The sequence below is a fragment of the Lepisosteus platostomus genome, unplaced genomic scaffold (genome assembly GCF_059453375.1).
Source record: "Lepisosteus platostomus isolate fLepPlt1 unplaced genomic scaffold, fLepPlt1.hap1 Scaffold_120_H1, whole genome shotgun sequence".
Lineage (NCBI taxonomy): Eukaryota > Metazoa > Chordata > Actinopteri > Semionotiformes > Lepisosteidae > Lepisosteus > Lepisosteus platostomus.
In genome coordinates this window covers 1-15450 of record NW_028291501.1, presented here as the reverse complement: position 1 = coordinate 15450, position 15450 = coordinate 1, and the positions used below count along the sequence as shown (strand labels likewise).

The 15450-nt window shown below is 63.0% G+C and overlaps 15 non-coding genes across 15 annotated transcripts; all 15 read right to left on the bottom strand.

Moving 5' to 3' along the window:
• Positions 1-381: 381 nt before the first annotated feature.
• LOC148637374 (U2 spliceosomal RNA) lies at positions 382-572 on the bottom strand. The gene has a single exon (XR_015931455.1). It is a non-coding gene; the product is annotated as a U2 spliceosomal RNA (small nuclear RNA).
• An 841-nt stretch (positions 573-1413) lies between these two features.
• Positions 1414-1604, bottom strand: LOC148637373 (U2 spliceosomal RNA). The gene has a single exon (XR_015931454.1). It is a non-coding gene; the product is annotated as a U2 spliceosomal RNA (small nuclear RNA).
• Positions 1605-2445: 841 nt separating this feature from the next.
• On the bottom strand, positions 2446-2636 carry LOC148637372 (U2 spliceosomal RNA). The gene has a single exon (XR_015931453.1). It is a non-coding gene; the product is annotated as a U2 spliceosomal RNA (small nuclear RNA).
• Positions 2637-3477: 841 nt separating this feature from the next.
• On the bottom strand, positions 3478-3668 carry LOC148637371 (U2 spliceosomal RNA). Its single transcript, XR_015931444.1, has one exon. It is a non-coding gene; the product is annotated as a U2 spliceosomal RNA (small nuclear RNA).
• Positions 3669-4509: 841 nt separating this feature from the next.
• Positions 4510-4700, bottom strand: LOC148637370 (U2 spliceosomal RNA). The gene has a single exon (XR_015931433.1). It is a non-coding gene; the product is annotated as a U2 spliceosomal RNA (small nuclear RNA).
• An 841-nt stretch (positions 4701-5541) lies between these two features.
• Positions 5542-5732, bottom strand: LOC148637369 (U2 spliceosomal RNA). The gene has a single exon (XR_015931422.1). It is a non-coding gene; the product is annotated as a U2 spliceosomal RNA (small nuclear RNA).
• Positions 5733-6573: 841 nt separating this feature from the next.
• LOC148637368 (U2 spliceosomal RNA) lies at positions 6574-6764 on the bottom strand. Its single transcript, XR_015931411.1, has one exon. It is a non-coding gene; the product is annotated as a U2 spliceosomal RNA (small nuclear RNA).
• Positions 6765-7603: 839 nt separating this feature from the next.
• On the bottom strand, positions 7604-7794 carry LOC148637367 (U2 spliceosomal RNA). Its single transcript, XR_015931400.1, has one exon. It is a non-coding gene; the product is annotated as a U2 spliceosomal RNA (small nuclear RNA).
• Positions 7795-8635: 841 nt separating this feature from the next.
• Positions 8636-8826, bottom strand: LOC148637366 (U2 spliceosomal RNA). Its single transcript, XR_015931389.1, has one exon. It is a non-coding gene; the product is annotated as a U2 spliceosomal RNA (small nuclear RNA).
• An 841-nt stretch (positions 8827-9667) lies between these two features.
• LOC148637365 (U2 spliceosomal RNA) lies at positions 9668-9858 on the bottom strand. The gene has a single exon (XR_015931378.1). It is a non-coding gene; the product is annotated as a U2 spliceosomal RNA (small nuclear RNA).
• Positions 9859-10699: 841 nt separating this feature from the next.
• On the bottom strand, positions 10700-10890 carry LOC148637364 (U2 spliceosomal RNA). Its single transcript, XR_015931489.1, has one exon. It is a non-coding gene; the product is annotated as a U2 spliceosomal RNA (small nuclear RNA).
• An 835-nt stretch (positions 10891-11725) lies between these two features.
• On the bottom strand, positions 11726-11916 carry LOC148637363 (U2 spliceosomal RNA). Its single transcript, XR_015931478.1, has one exon. It is a non-coding gene; the product is annotated as a U2 spliceosomal RNA (small nuclear RNA).
• An 841-nt stretch (positions 11917-12757) lies between these two features.
• On the bottom strand, positions 12758-12948 carry LOC148637362 (U2 spliceosomal RNA). The gene has a single exon (XR_015931467.1). It is a non-coding gene; the product is annotated as a U2 spliceosomal RNA (small nuclear RNA).
• An 841-nt stretch (positions 12949-13789) lies between these two features.
• On the bottom strand, positions 13790-13980 carry LOC148637361 (U2 spliceosomal RNA). Its single transcript, XR_015931456.1, has one exon. It is a non-coding gene; the product is annotated as a U2 spliceosomal RNA (small nuclear RNA).
• An 841-nt stretch (positions 13981-14821) lies between these two features.
• Positions 14822-15012, bottom strand: LOC148637360 (U2 spliceosomal RNA). The gene has a single exon (XR_015931372.1). It is a non-coding gene; the product is annotated as a U2 spliceosomal RNA (small nuclear RNA).
• Between the last annotated feature and the right edge of the window lie 438 nt (positions 15013-15450).

The window sequence follows — 15450 nt, the reverse complement described above, 5'->3', positions numbered from 1 at the left end:
GGAGGGAAAACGCCCAGCTGTCGAAAGGGGCCCGCCTGCAGGGACGGGGACGGACACGCACGCAAGCAAGCAAGCAAGCAAGCAAGCAAGCAAGCAAGCAAGCAACGCCTGCCTCCCTGGGAAAAGGCTGAAAAACCTAAGTTTTTTGGAGGGAAAACGCACGGGAGCCGAAAAGGGGGCCGGCCTGCTTGCCCAGAGAGTCGAGACGCGGGAAAGCGCACAGAGGGAGCACGGGAACCGAGAGGGCGAGAGAGAGAGACAGAACACAGAGACACACAGATGGGGGACGAGGGACGAGACCCGAGAAGAAGGAGCTCCAGTCCACTTCGCTCGCTCGCTCGCTCGCTAGCTACCTACGTCTGTCTTTTCACCGCTGAGAGAAGGTGGTGCACCGCTCCCGGAGGCGCTGCAATACCGGGCCGATGCGTGGAGAGGACGGAGCAAGCTCCTGATCCAGCTCCCTGTTCCAAAAATCCGTTTAATATGTGGTCCCCCGATGGGGGACGTATCAGATATTAAACTGATAAGAACAGATACTACACTTGATCTTAGCCAAAAGGCCGAGAAGCGATGCCCACAAAGGCGCGGACCGACGCGCGGGCGTTCCGCTGGCGCACAGTGGCGCAGGCCGACTCCTCTGGAGCCCGGGACCCGCGCAGCTGCCGGCCTCCCTGCAGCCAGAGGCCTGCCGCGGGACTCTGCTCCCCCTCTCTCTTGCCTGCCCGCCTGCCTTCCTGCCAGTCCCGGGCGGGGGCCCTGCTCTTTGATCTTCTGTCAACGGCCCGACAACGACCGCAGCCGCAGGGGGCGCCAGCCGCCCGGCCTCCTTAGCTTAGGCCCCTCCCACCGGCAGCAGCTGCGCCCAACCGGCTGCAAGCCAAAGCCGAGCGCCAGCACCTGCGGGCAGAGGCAAGGGGCAGCTCTCTCTCGGGAGGGAGGGAGGGACGGGGACGCGCGCGCACACACGCCTGCCTGCCTGCCTGCCGAAAAAAAAGAAAGAAAAGGTGGATATACTAAGTTTTTTGGAGGGAAAACGCCCAGCTGTCGAAAGGGGCCCGCCTGCAGGGACGGGGACGGACACGCACGCAAGCAAGCAAGCAAGCAAGCAAGCAAGCAAGCAAGCAAGCAAGCAAGCCACGCCTGCCTCCCTGGGAAAAGGCTGAAAAACCTAAGTTTTTTGGAGGGAAAACGCACGGGAGCCGAAAAGGGGGCCGGCCTGCTTGCCCAGAGAGTCGAGACGCGGGAAAGCGCACAGAGGGAGCACGGGAACCGAGAGGGCGAGAGAGAGAGACAGAACACAGAGACACACAGATGGGGGACGAGGGACGAGACCCGAGAAGAAGGAGCTCCAGTCCACTTCGCTCGCTCGCTCGCTCGCTAGCTACCTACGTCTGTCTTTTCACCGCTGAGAGAAGGTGGTGCACCGCTCCCGGAGGCGCTGCAATACCGGGCCGATGCGTGGAGAGGACGGAGCAAGCTCCTGATCCAGCTCCCTGTTCCAAAAATCCGTTTAATATGTGGTCCCCCGATGGGGGACGTATCAGATATTAAACTGATAAGAACAGATACTACACTTGATCTTAGCCAAAAGGCCGAGAAGCGATGCCCACAAAGGCGCGGACCGACGCGCGGGCGTTCCGCTGGCGCACAGTGGCGCAGGCCGACTCCTCTGGAGCCCGGGACCCGCGCAGCTGCCGGCCTCCCTGCAGCCAGAGGCCTGCCGCGGGACTCTGCTCCCCCTCTCTCTTGCCTGCCCGCCTGCCTTCCTGCCAGTCCCGGGCGGGGGCCCTGCTCTTTGATCTTCTGTCAACGGCCCGACAACGACCGCAGCCGCAGGGGGCGCCAGCCGCCCGGCCTCCTTAGCTTAGGCCCCTCCCACCGGCAGCAGCTGCGCCCAACCGGCTGCAAGCCAAAGCCGAGCGCCAGCACCTGCGGGCAGAGGCAAGGGGCAGCTCTCTCTCGGGAGGGAGGGAGGGACGGGGACGCGCGCGCACACACGCCTGCCTGCCTGCCTGCCGAAAAAAAAGAAAGAAAAGGTGGATATACTAAGTTTTTTGGAGGGAAAACGCCCAGCTGTCGAAAGGGGCCCGCCTGCAGGGACGGGGACGGACACGCACGCAAGCAAGCAAGCAAGCAAGCAAGCAAGCAAGCAAGCAAGCAAGCAAGCCACGCCTGCCTCCCTGGGAAAAGGCTGAAAAACCTAAGTTTTTTGGAGGGAAAACGCACGGGAGCCGAAAAGGGGGCCGGCCTGCTTGCCCAGAGAGTCGAGACGCGGGAAAGCGCACAGAGGGAGCACGGGAACCGAGAGGGCGAGAGAGAGAGACAGAACACAGAGACACACAGATGGGGGACGAGGGACGAGACCCGAGAAGAAGGAGCTCCAGTCCACTTCGCTCGCTCGCTCGCTCGCTAGCTACCTACGTCTGTCTTTTCACCGCTGAGAGAAGGTGGTGCACCGCTCCCGGAGGCGCTGCAATACCGGGCCGATGCGTGGAGAGGACGGAGCAAGCTCCTGATCCAGCTCCCTGTTCCAAAAATCCGTTTAATATGTGGTCCCCCGATGGGGGACGTATCAGATATTAAACTGATAAGAACAGATACTACACTTGATCTTAGCCAAAAGGCCGAGAAGCGATGCCCACAAAGGCGCGGACCGACGCGCGGGCGTTCCGCTGGCGCACAGTGGCGCAGGCCGACTCCTCTGGAGCCCGGGACCCGCGCAGCTGCCGGCCTCCCTGCAGCCAGAGGCCTGCCGCGGGACTCTGCTCCCCCTCTCTCTTGCCTGCCCGCCTGCCTTCCTGCCAGTCCCGGGCGGGGGCCCTGCTCTTTGATCTTCTGTCAACGGCCCGACAACGACCGCAGCCGCAGGGGGCGCCAGCCGCCCGGCCTCCTTAGCTTAGGCCCCTCCCACCGGCAGCAGCTGCGCCCAACCGGCTGCAAGCCAAAGCCGAGCGCCAGCACCTGCGGGCAGAGGCAAGGGGCAGCTCTCTCTCGGGAGGGAGGGAGGGACGGGGACGCGCGCGCACACACGCCTGCCTGCCTGCCTGCCGAAAAAAAAGAAAGAAAAGGTGGATATACTAAGTTTTTTGGAGGGAAAACGCCCAGCTGTCGAAAGGGGCCCGCCTGCAGGGACGGGGACGGACACGCACGCAAGCAAGCAAGCAAGCAAGCAAGCAAGCAAGCAAGCAAGCAAGCAAGCCACGCCTGCCTCCCTGGGAAAAGGCTGAAAAACCTAAGTTTTTTGGAGGGAAAACGCACGGGAGCCGAAAAGGGGGCCGGCCTGCTTGCCCAGAGAGTCGAGACGCGGGAAAGCGCACAGAGGGAGCACGGGAACCGAGAGGGCGAGAGAGAGAGACAGAACACAGAGACACACAGATGGGGGACGAGGGACGAGACCCGAGAAGAAGGAGCTCCAGTCCACTTCGCTCGCTCGCTCGCTCGCTAGCTACCTACGTCTGTCTTTTCACCGCTGAGAGAAGGTGGTGCACCGCTCCCGGAGGCGCTGCAATACCGGGCCGATGCGTGGAGAGGACGGAGCAAGCTCCTGATCCAGCTCCCTGTTCCAAAAATCCGTTTAATATGTGGTCCCCCGATGGGGGACGTATCAGATATTAAACTGATAAGAACAGATACTACACTTGATCTTAGCCAAAAGGCCGAGAAGCGATGCCCACAAAGGCGCGGACCGACGCGCGGGCGTTCCGCTGGCGCACAGTGGCGCAGGCCGACTCCTCTGGAGCCCGGGACCCGCGCAGCTGCCGGCCTCCCTGCAGCCAGAGGCCTGCCGCGGGACTCTGCTCCCCCTCTCTCTTGCCTGCCCGCCTGCCTTCCTGCCAGTCCCGGGCGGGGGCCCTGCTCTTTGATCTTCTGTCAACGGCCCGACAACGACCGCAGCCGCAGGGGGCGCCAGCCGCCCGGCCTCCTTAGCTTAGGCCCCTCCCACCGGCAGCAGCTGCGCCCAACCGGCTGCAAGCCAAAGCCGAGCGCCAGCACCTGCGGGCAGAGGCAAGGGGCAGCTCTCTCTCGGGAGGGAGGGAGGGACGGGGACGCGCGCGCACACACGCCTGCCTGCCTGCCTGCCGAAAAAAAAGAAAGAAAAGGTGGATATACTAAGTTTTTTGGAGGGAAAACGCCCAGCTGTCGAAAGGGGCCCGCCTGCAGGGACGGGGACGGACACGCACGCAAGCAAGCAAGCAAGCAAGCAAGCAAGCAAGCAAGCAAGCAAGCAAGCCACGCCTGCCTCCCTGGGAAAAGGCTGAAAAACCTAAGTTTTTTGGAGGGAAAACGCACGGGAGCCGAAAAGGGGGCCGGCCTGCTTGCCCAGAGAGTCGAGACGCGGGAAAGCGCACAGAGGGAGCACGGGAACCGAGAGGGCGAGAGAGAGAGACAGAACACAGAGACACACAGATGGGGGACGAGGGACGAGACCCGAGAAGAAGGAGCTCCAGTCCACTTCGCTCGCTCGCTCGCTCGCTAGCTACCTACGTCTGTCTTTTCACCGCTGAGAGAAGGTGGTGCACCGCTCCCGGAGGCGCTGCAATACCGGGCCGATGCGTGGAGAGGACGGAGCAAGCTCCTGATCCAGCTCCCTGTTCCAAAAATCCGTTTAATATGTGGTCCCCCGATGGGGGACGTATCAGATATTAAACTGATAAGAACAGATACTACACTTGATCTTAGCCAAAAGGCCGAGAAGCGATGCCCACAAAGGCGCGGACCGACGCGCGGGCGTTCCGCTGGCGCACAGTGGCGCAGGCCGACTCCTCTGGAGCCCGGGACCCGCGCAGCTGCCGGCCTCCCTGCAGCCAGAGGCCTGCCGCGGGACTCTGCTCCCCCTCTCTCTTGCCTGCCCGCCTGCCTTCCTGCCAGTCCCGGGCGGGGGCCCTGCTCTTTGATCTTCTGTCAACGGCCCGACAACGACCGCAGCCGCAGGGGGCGCCAGCCGCCCGGCCTCCTTAGCTTAGGCCCCTCCCACCGGCAGCAGCTGCGCCCAACCGGCTGCAAGCCAAAGCCGAGCGCCAGCACCTGCGGGCAGAGGCAAGGGGCAGCTCTCTCTCGGGAGGGAGGGAGGGACGGGGACGCGCGCGCACACACGCCTGCCTGCCTGCCTGCCGAAAAAAAAGAAAGAAAAGGTGGATATACTAAGTTTTTTGGAGGGAAAACGCCCAGCTGTCGAAAGGGGCCCGCCTGCAGGGACGGGGACGGACACGCACGCAAGCAAGCAAGCAAGCAAGCAAGCAAGCAAGCAAGCAAGCAAGCAAGCCACGCCTGCCTCCCTGGGAAAAGGCTGAAAAACCTAAGTTTTTTGGAGGGAAAACGCACGGGAGCCGAAAAGGGGGCCGGCCTGCTTGCCCAGAGAGTCGAGACGCGGGAAAGCGCACAGAGGGAGCACGGGAACCGAGAGGGCGAGAGAGAGAGACAGAACACAGAGACACACAGATGGGGGACGAGGGACGAGACCCGAGAAGAAGGAGCTCCAGTCCACTTCGCTCGCTCGCTCGCTCGCTAGCTACCTACGTCTGTCTTTTCACCGCTGAGAGAAGGTGGTGCACCGCTCCCGGAGGCGCTGCAATACCGGGCCGATGCGTGGAGAGGACGGAGCAAGCTCCTGATCCAGCTCCCTGTTCCAAAAATCCGTTTAATATGTGGTCCCCCGATGGGGGACGTATCAGATATTAAACTGATAAGAACAGATACTACACTTGATCTTAGCCAAAAGGCCGAGAAGCGATGCCCACAAAGGCGCGGACCGACGCGCGGGCGTTCCGCTGGCGCACAGTGGCGCAGGCCGACTCCTCTGGAGCCCGGGACCCGCGCAGCTGCCGGCCTCCCTGCAGCCAGAGGCCTGCCGCGGGACTCTGCTCCCCCTCTCTCTTGCCTGCCCGCCTGCCTTCCTGCCAGTCCCGGGCGGGGGCCCTGCTCTTTGATCTTCTGTCAACGGCCCGACAACGACCGCAGCCGCAGGGGGCGCCAGCCGCCCGGCCTCCTTAGCTTAGGCCCCTCCCACCGGCAGCAGCTGCGCCCAACCGGCTGCAAGCCAAAGCCGAGCGCCAGCACCTGCGGGCAGAGGCAAGGGGCAGCTCTCTCTCGGGAGGGAGGGAGGGACGGGGACGCGCGCGCACACACGCCTGCCTGCCTGCCTGCCGAAAAAAAAGAAAGAAAAGGTGGATATACTAAGTTTTTTGGAGGGAAAACGCCCAGCTGTCGAAAGGGGCCCGCCTGCAGGGACGGGGACGGACACGCACGCAAGCAAGCAAGCAAGCAAGCAAGCAAGCAAGCAAGCAAGCAAGCAAGCCACGCCTGCCTCCCTGGGAAAAGGCTGAAAAACCTAAGTTTTTTGGAGGGAAAACGCACGGGAGCCGAAAAGGGGGCCGGCCTGCTTGCCCAGAGAGTCGAGACGCGGGAAAGCGCACAGAGGGAGCACGGGAACCGAGAGGGCGAGAGAGAGAGACAGAACACAGAGACACACAGATGGGGGACGAGGGACGAGACCCGAGAAGAAGGAGCTCCAGTCCACTTCGCTCGCTCGCTCGCTCGCTAGCTACCTACGTCTGTCTTTTCACCGCTGAGAGAAGGTGGTGCACCGCTCCCGGAGGCGCTGCAATACCGGGCCGATGCGTGGAGAGGACGGAGCAAGCTCCTGATCCAGCTCCCTGTTCCAAAAATCCGTTTAATATGTGGTCCCCCGATGGGGGACGTATCAGATATTAAACTGATAAGAACAGATACTACACTTGATCTTAGCCAAAAGGCCGAGAAGCGATGCCCACAAAGGCGCGGACCGACGCGCGGGCGTTCCGCTGGCGCACAGTGGCGCAGGCCGACTCCTCTGGAGCCCGGGACCCGCGCAGCTGCCGGCCTCCCTGCAGCCAGAGGCCTGCCGCGGGACTCTGCTCCCCCTCTCTCTTGCCTGCCCGCCTGCCTTCCTGCCAGTCCCGGGCGGGGGCCCTGCTCTTTGATCTTCTGTCAACGGCCCGACAACGACCGCAGCCGCAGGGGGCGCCAGCCGCCCGGCCTCCTTAGCTTAGGCCCCTCCCACCGGCAGCAGCTGCGCCCAACCGGCTGCAAGCCAAAGCCGAGCGCCAGCACCTGCGGGCAGAGGCAAGGGGCAGCTCTCTCTCGGGAGGGAGGGAGGGACGGGGACGCGCGCGCACACACGCCTGCCTGCCTGCCTGCCGAAAAAAAAGAAAGAAAAGGTGGATATACTAAGTTTTTTGGAGGGAAAACGCCCAGCTGTCGAAAGGGGCCCGCCTGCAGGGACGGGGACGGACACGCACAAGCAAGCAAGCAAGCAAGCAAGCAAGCAAGCAAGCAAGCAAGCAAGCCACGCCTGCCTCCCTGGGAAAAGGCTGAAAAACCTAAGTTTTTTGGAGGGAAAACGCACGGGAGCCGAAAAGGGGGCCGGCCTGCTTGCCCAGAGAGTCGAGACGCGGGAAAGCGCACAGAGGGAGCACGGGAACCGAGAGGGCGAGAGAGAGAGACAGAACACAGAGACACACAGATGGGGGACGAGGGACGAGACCCGAGAAGAAGGAGCTCCAGTCCACTTCGCTCGCTCGCTCGCTCGCTAGCTACCTACGTCTGTCTTTTCACCGCTGAGAGAAGGTGGTGCACCGCTCCCGGAGGCGCTGCAATACCGGGCCGATGCGTGGAGAGGACGGAGCAAGCTCCTGATCCAGCTCCCTGTTCCAAAAATCCGTTTAATATGTGGTCCCCCGATGGGGGACGTATCAGATATTAAACTGATAAGAACAGATACTACACTTGATCTTAGCCAAAAGGCCGAGAAGCGATGCCCACAAAGGCGCGGACCGACGCGCGGGCGTTCCGCTGGCGCACAGTGGCGCAGGCCGACTCCTCTGGAGCCCGGGACCCGCGCAGCTGCCGGCCTCCCTGCAGCCAGAGGCCTGCCGCGGGACTCTGCTCCCCCTCTCTCTTGCCTGCCCGCCTGCCTTCCTGCCAGTCCCGGGCGGGGGCCCTGCTCTTTGATCTTCTGTCAACGGCCCGACAACGACCGCAGCCGCAGGGGGCGCCAGCCGCCCGGCCTCCTTAGCTTAGGCCCCTCCCACCGGCAGCAGCTGCGCCCAACCGGCTGCAAGCCAAAGCCGAGCGCCAGCACCTGCGGGCAGAGGCAAGGGGCAGCTCTCTCTCGGGAGGGAGGGAGGGACGGGGACGCGCGCGCACACACGCCTGCCTGCCTGCCTGCCGAAAAAAAAGAAAGAAAAGGTGGATATACTAAGTTTTTTGGAGGGAAAACGCCCAGCTGTCGAAAGGGGCCCGCCTGCAGGGACGGGGACGGACACGCACGCAAGCAAGCAAGCAAGCAAGCAAGCAAGCAAGCAAGCAAGCAAGCAAGCCACGCCTGCCTCCCTGGGAAAAGGCTGAAAAACCTAAGTTTTTTGGAGGGAAAACGCACGGGAGCCGAAAAGGGGGCCGGCCTGCTTGCCCAGAGAGTCGAGACGCGGGAAAGCGCACAGAGGGAGCACGGGAACCGAGAGGGCGAGAGAGAGAGACAGAACACAGAGACACACAGATGGGGGACGAGGGACGAGACCCGAGAAGAAGGAGCTCCAGTCCACTTCGCTCGCTCGCTCGCTCGCTAGCTACCTACGTCTGTCTTTTCACCGCTGAGAGAAGGTGGTGCACCGCTCCCGGAGGCGCTGCAATACCGGGCCGATGCGTGGAGAGGACGGAGCAAGCTCCTGATCCAGCTCCCTGTTCCAAAAATCCGTTTAATATGTGGTCCCCCGATGGGGGACGTATCAGATATTAAACTGATAAGAACAGATACTACACTTGATCTTAGCCAAAAGGCCGAGAAGCGATGCCCACAAAGGCGCGGACCGACGCGCGGGCGTTCCGCTGGCGCACAGTGGCGCAGGCCGACTCCTCTGGAGCCCGGGACCCGCGCAGCTGCCGGCCTCCCTGCAGCCAGAGGCCTGCCGCGGGACTCTGCTCCCCCTCTCTCTTGCCTGCCCGCCTGCCTTCCTGCCAGTCCCGGGCGGGGGCCCTGCTCTTTGATCTTCTGTCAACGGCCCGACAACGACCGCAGCCGCAGGGGGCGCCAGCCGCCCGGCCTCCTTAGCTTAGGCCCCTCCCACCGGCAGCAGCTGCGCCCAACCGGCTGCAAGCCAAAGCCGAGCGCCAGCACCTGCGGGCAGAGGCAAGGGGCAGCTCTCTCTCGGGAGGGAGGGAGGGACGGGGACGCGCGCGCACACACGCCTGCCTGCCTGCCTGCCGAAAAAAAAGAAAGAAAAGGTGGATATACTAAGTTTTTTGGAGGGAAAACGCCCAGCTGTCGAAAGGGGCCCGCCTGCAGGGACGGGGACGGACACGCACGCAAGCAAGCAAGCAAGCAAGCAAGCAAGCAAGCAAGCAAGCAAGCAAGCCACGCCTGCCTCCCTGGGAAAAGGCTGAAAAACCTAAGTTTTTTGGAGGGAAAACGCACGGGAGCCGAAAAGGGGGCCGGCCTGCTTGCCCAGAGAGTCGAGACGCGGGAAAGCGCACAGAGGGAGCACGGGAACCGAGAGGGCGAGAGAGAGAGACAGAACACAGAGACACACAGATGGGGGACGAGGGACGAGACCCGAGAAGAAGGAGCTCCAGTCCACTTCGCTCGCTCGCTCGCTCGCTAGCTACCTACGTCTGTCTTTTCACCGCTGAGAGAAGGTGGTGCACCGCTCCCGGAGGCGCTGCAATACCGGGCCGATGCGTGGAGAGGACGGAGCAAGCTCCTGATCCAGCTCCCTGTTCCAAAAATCCGTTTAATATGTGGTCCCCCGATGGGGGACGTATCAGATATTAAACTGATAAGAACAGATACTACACTTGATCTTAGCCAAAAGGCCGAGAAGCGATGCCCACAAAGGCGCGGACCGACGCGCGGGCGTTCCGCTGGCGCACAGTGGCGCAGGCCGACTCCTCTGGAGCCCGGGACCCGCGCAGCTGCCGGCCTCCCTGCAGCCAGAGGCCTGCCGCGGGACTCTGCTCCCCCTCTCTCTTGCCTGCCCGCCTGCCTTCCTGCCAGTCCCGGGCGGGGGCCCTGCTCTTTGATCTTCTGTCAACGGCCCGACAACGACCGCAGCCGCAGGGGGCGCCAGCCGCCCGGCCTCCTTAGCTTAGGCCCCTCCCACCGGCAGCAGCTGCGCCCAACCGGCTGCAAGCCAAAGCCGAGCGCCAGCACCTGCGGGCAGAGGCAAGGGGCAGCTCTCTCTCGGGAGGGAGGGAGGGACGGGGACGCGCGCGCACACACGCCTGCCTGCCTGCCTGCCGAAAAAAAAGAAAGAAAAGGTGGATATACTAAGTTTTTTGGAGGGAAAACGCCCAGCTGTCGAAAGGGGCCCGCCTGCAGGGACGGGGACGGACACGCACGCAAGCAAGCAAGCAAGCAAGCAAGCAAGCAAGCAAGCAAGCAAGCAAGCCACGCCTGCCTCCCTGGGAAAAGGCTGAAAAACCTAAGTTTTTTGGAGGGAAAACGCACGGGAGCCGAAAAGGGGGCCGGCCTGCTTGCCCAGAGAGTCGAGACGCGGGAAAGCGCACAGAGGGAGCACGGGAACCGAGAGGGCGAGAGAGAGAGACAGAACACAGAGACACACAGATGGGGGACGAGGGACGAGACCCGAGAAGAAGGAGCTCCAGTCCACTTCGCTCGCTCGCTCGCTCGCTAGCTACCTACGTCTGTCTTTTCACCGCTGAGAGAAGGTGGTGCACCGCTCCCGGAGGCGCTGCAATACCGGGCCGATGCGTGGAGAGGACGGAGCAAGCTCCTGATCCAGCTCCCTGTTCCAAAAATCCGTTTAATATGTGGTCCCCCGATGGGGGACGTATCAGATATTAAACTGATAAGAACAGATACTACACTTGATCTTAGCCAAAAGGCCGAGAAGCGATGCCCACAAAGGCGCGGACCGACGCGCGGGCGTTCCGCTGGCGCACAGTGGCGCAGGCCGACTCCTCTGGAGCCCGGGACCCGCGCAGCTGCCGGCCTCCCTGCAGCCAGAGGCCTGCCGCGGGACTCTGCTCCCCCTCTCTCTTGCCTGCCCGCCTGCCTTCCTGCCAGTCCCGGGCGGGGGCCCTGCTCTTTGATCTTCTGTCAACGGCCCGACAACGACCGCAGCCGCAGGGGGCGCCAGCCGCCCGGCCTCCTTAGCTTAGGCCCCTCCCACCGGCAGCAGCTGCGCCCAACCGGCTGCAAGCCAAAGCCGAGCGCCAGCACCTGCGGGCAGAGGCAAGGGGCAGCTCTCTCTCGGGAGGGAGGGAGGGACGGGGACGCGCGCGCACACACGCCTGCCTGCCTGCCTGCCGAAAAAAAAGAAAGAAAAGGTGGATATACTAAGTTTTTTGGAGGGAAAACGCCCAGCTGTCGAAAGGGGCCCGCCTGCAGGGACGGGGACGGACACGCACAAGCAAGCAAGCAAGCAAGCAAGCAAGCAAGCAAGCAAGCAAGCCACGCCTGCCTCCCTGGGAAAAGGCTGAAAAACCTAAGTTTTTTGGAGGGAAAACGCACGGGAGCCGAAAAGGGGGCCGGCCTGCTTGCCCAGAGAGTCGAGACGCGGGAAAGCGCACAGAGGGAGCACGGGAACCGAGAGGGCGAGAGAGAGAGACAGAACACAGAGACACACAGATGGGGGACGAGGGACGAGACCCGAGAAGAAGGAGCTCCAGTCCACTTCGCTCGCTCGCTCGCTCGCTAGCTACCTACGTCTGTCTTTTCACCGCTGAGAGAAGGTGGTGCACCGCTCCCGGAGGCGCTGCAATACCGGGCCGATGCGTGGAGAGGACGGAGCAAGCTCCTGATCCAGCTCCCTGTTCCAAAAATCCGTTTAATATGTGGTCCCCCGATGGGGGACGTATCAGATATTAAACTGATAAGAACAGATACTACACTTGATCTTAGCCAAAAGGCCGAGAAGCGATGCCCACAAAGGCGCGGACCGACGCGCGGGCGTTCCGCTGGCGCACAGTGGCGCAGGCCGACTCCTCTGGAGCCCGGGACCCGCGCAGCTGCCGGCCTCCCTGCAGCCAGAGGCCTGCCGCGGGACTCTGCTCCCCCTCTCTCTTGCCTGCCCGCCTGCCTTCCTGCCAGTCCCGGGCGGGGGCCCTGCTCTTTGATCTTCTGTCAACGGCCCGACAACGACCGCAGCCGCAGGGGGCGCCAGCCGCCCGGCCTCCTTAGCTTAGGCCCCTCCCACCGGCAGCAGCTGCGCCCAACCGGCTGCAAGCCAAAGCCGAGCGCCAGCACCTGCGGGCAGAGGCAAGGGGCAGCTCTCTCTCGGGAGGGAGGGAGGGACGGGGACGCGCGCGCACACACGCCTGCCTGCCTGCCTGCCGAAAAAAAAGAAAGAAAAGGTGGATATACTAAGTTTTTTGGAGGGAAAACGCCCAGCTGTCGAAAGGGGCCCGCCTGCAGGGACGGGGACGGACACGCACGCAAGCAAGCAAGCAAGCAAGCAAGCAAGCAAGCAAGCAAGCAAGCAAGCCACGCCTGCCTCCCTGGGAAAAGGCTGAAAAACCTAAGTTTTTTGGAGGGAAAACGCACGGGAGCCGAAAAGGGGGCCGGCCTGCTTGCCCAGAGAGTCGAGACGCGGGAAAGCGCACAGAGGGAGCACGGGAACCGAGAGGGCGAGAGAGAGAGACAGAACACAGAGACACACAGATGGGGGACGAGGGACGAGACCCGAGAAGAAGGAGCTCCAGTCCACTTCGCTCGCTCGCTCGCTCGCTAGCTACCTACGTCTGTCTTTTCACCGCTGAGAGAAGGTGGTGCACCGCTCCCGGAGGCGCTGCAATACCGGGCCGATGCGTGGAGAGGACGGAGCAAGCTCCTGATCCAGCTCCCTGTTCCAAAAATCCGTTTAATATGTGGTCCCCCGATGGGGGACGTATCAGATATTAAACTGATAAGAACAGATACTACACTTGATCTTAGCCAAAAGGCCGAGAAGCGATGCCCACAAAGGCGCGGACCGACGCGCGGGCGTTCCGCTGGCGCACAGTGGCGCAGGCCGACTCCTCTGGAGCCCGGGACCCGCGCAGCTGCCGGCCTCCCTGCAGCCAGAGGCCTGCCGCGGGACTCTGCTCCCCCTCTCTCTTGCCTGCCCGCCTGCCTTCCTGCCAGTCCCGGGCGGGGGCCCTGCTCTTTGATCTTCTGTCAACGGCCCGACAACGACCGCAGCCGCAGGGGGCGCCAGCCGCCCGGCCTCCTTAGCTTAGGCCCCTCCCACCGGCAGCAGCTGCGCCCAACCGGCTGCAAGCCAAAGCCGAGCGCCAGCACCTGCGGGCAGAGGCAAGGGGCAGCTCTCTCTCGGGAGGGAGGGAGGGACGGGGACGCGCGCGCACACACGCCTGCCTGCCTGCCTGCCGAAAAAAAAGAAAGAAAAGGTGGATATACTAAGTTTTTTGGAGGGAAAACGCCCAGCTGTCGAAAGGGGCCCGCCTGCAGGGACGGGGACGGACACGCACGCAAGCAAGCAAGCAAGCAAGCAAGCAAGCAAGCAAGCAAGCAAGCAAGCCACGCCTGCCTCCCTGGGAAAAGGCTGAAAAACCTAAGTTTTTTGGAGGGAAAACGCACGGGAGCCGAAAAGGGGGCCGGCCTGCTTGCCCAGAGAGTCGAGACGCGGGAAAGCGCACAGAGGGAGCACGGGAACCGAGAGGGCGAGAGAGAGAGACAGAACACAGAGACACACAGATGGGGGACGAGGGACGAGACCCGAGAAGAAGGAGCTCCAGTCCACTTCGCTCGCTCGCTCGCTCGCTAGCTACCTACGTCTGTCTTTTCACCGCTGAGAGAAGGTGGTGCACCGCTCCCGGAGGCGCTGCAATACCGGGCCGATGCGTGGAGAGGACGGAGCAAGCTCCTGATCCAGCTCCCTGTTCCAAAAATCCGTTTAATATGTGGTCCCCCGATGGGGGACGTATCAGATATTAAACTGATAAGAACAGATACTACACTTGATCTTAGCCAAAAGGCCGAGAAGCGATGCCCACAAAGGCGCGGACCGACGCGCGGGCGTTCCGCTGGCGCACAGTGGCGCAGGCCGACTCCTCTGGAGCCCGGGACCCGCGCAGCTGCCGGCCTCCCTGCAGCCAGAGGCCTGCCGCGGGACTCTGCTCCCCCTCTCTCTTGCCTGCCCGCCTGCCTTCCTGCCAGTCCCGGGCGGGGGCCCTGCTCTTTGATCTTCTGTCAACGGCCCGACAACGACCGCAGCCGCAGGGGGCGCCAGCCGCCCGGCCTCCTTAGCTTAGGCCCCTCCCACCGGCAGCAGCTGCGCCCAACCGGCTGCAAGCCAAAGCCGAGCGCCAGCACCTGCGGGCAGAGGCAAGGGGCAGCTCTCTCTCGGGAGGGAGGGAGGGACGGGGACGCGCGCGCACACACGCCTGCCTGCCTGCCTGCCGAAAAAAAAGAAAGAAAAGGTGGATATACTAAGTTTTTTGGAGGGAAAACGCCCAGCTGTCGAAAGGGGCCCGCCTGCAGGGACGGGGACGGACACGCACGCAAGCAAGCAAGCAAGCAAGCAAGCAAGCAAGCAAGCAAGCAAGCAAGCCACGCCTGCCTCCCTGGGAAAAGGCTGAAAAACCTAAGTTTTTTGGAGGGAAAACGCACGGGAGCCGAAAAGGGGGCCGGCCTGCTTGCCCAGAGAGTCGAGACGCGGGAAAGCGCACAGAGGGAGCACGGGAACCGAGAGGGCGAGAGAGAGAGACAGAACACAGAGACACACAGATGGGGGACGAGGGACGAGACCCGAGAAGAAGGAGCTCCAGTCCACTTCGCTCGCTCGCTCGCTCGCTAGCTACCTACGTCTGTCTTTTCACCGCTGAGAGAAGGTGGTGCACCGCTCCCGGAGGCGCTGCAATACCGGGCCGATGCGTGGAGAGGACGGAGCAAGCTCCTGATCCAGCTCCCTGTTCCAAAAATCCGTTTAATATGTGGTCCCCCGATGGGGGACGTATCAGATATTAAACTGATAAGAACAGATACTACACTTGATCTTAGCCAAAAGGCCGAGAAGCGATGCCCACAAAGGCGCGGACCGACGCGCGGGCGTTCCGCTGGCGCACAGTGGCGCAGGCCGACTCCTCTGGAGCCCGGGACCCGCGCAGCTGCCGGCCTCCCTGCAGCCAGAGGCCTGCCGCGGGACTCTGCTCCCCCTCTCTCTTGCCTGCCCGCCTGCCTTCCTGCCAGTCCCGGGCGGGGGCCCTGCTCTTTGATCTTCTGTCAACGGCCCGACAACGACCGCAGCCGCAGGGGGCGCCAGCCGCCCGGCCTCCTTAGCTTAGGCCCCTCCCACCGGCAGCAGCTGCGCCCAACCGGCTGCAAGCCAAAGCCGAGCGCCAGCACCTGCGGGCAGAGGCAAGGGGCAGCTCTCTCTCGGGAGGGAGGGAGGGACGGGGACGCGCGCGCACACACGCCTGCCTGCCTGCCTGCCGAAAAAAAAGAAAGAAAAGGTGGAT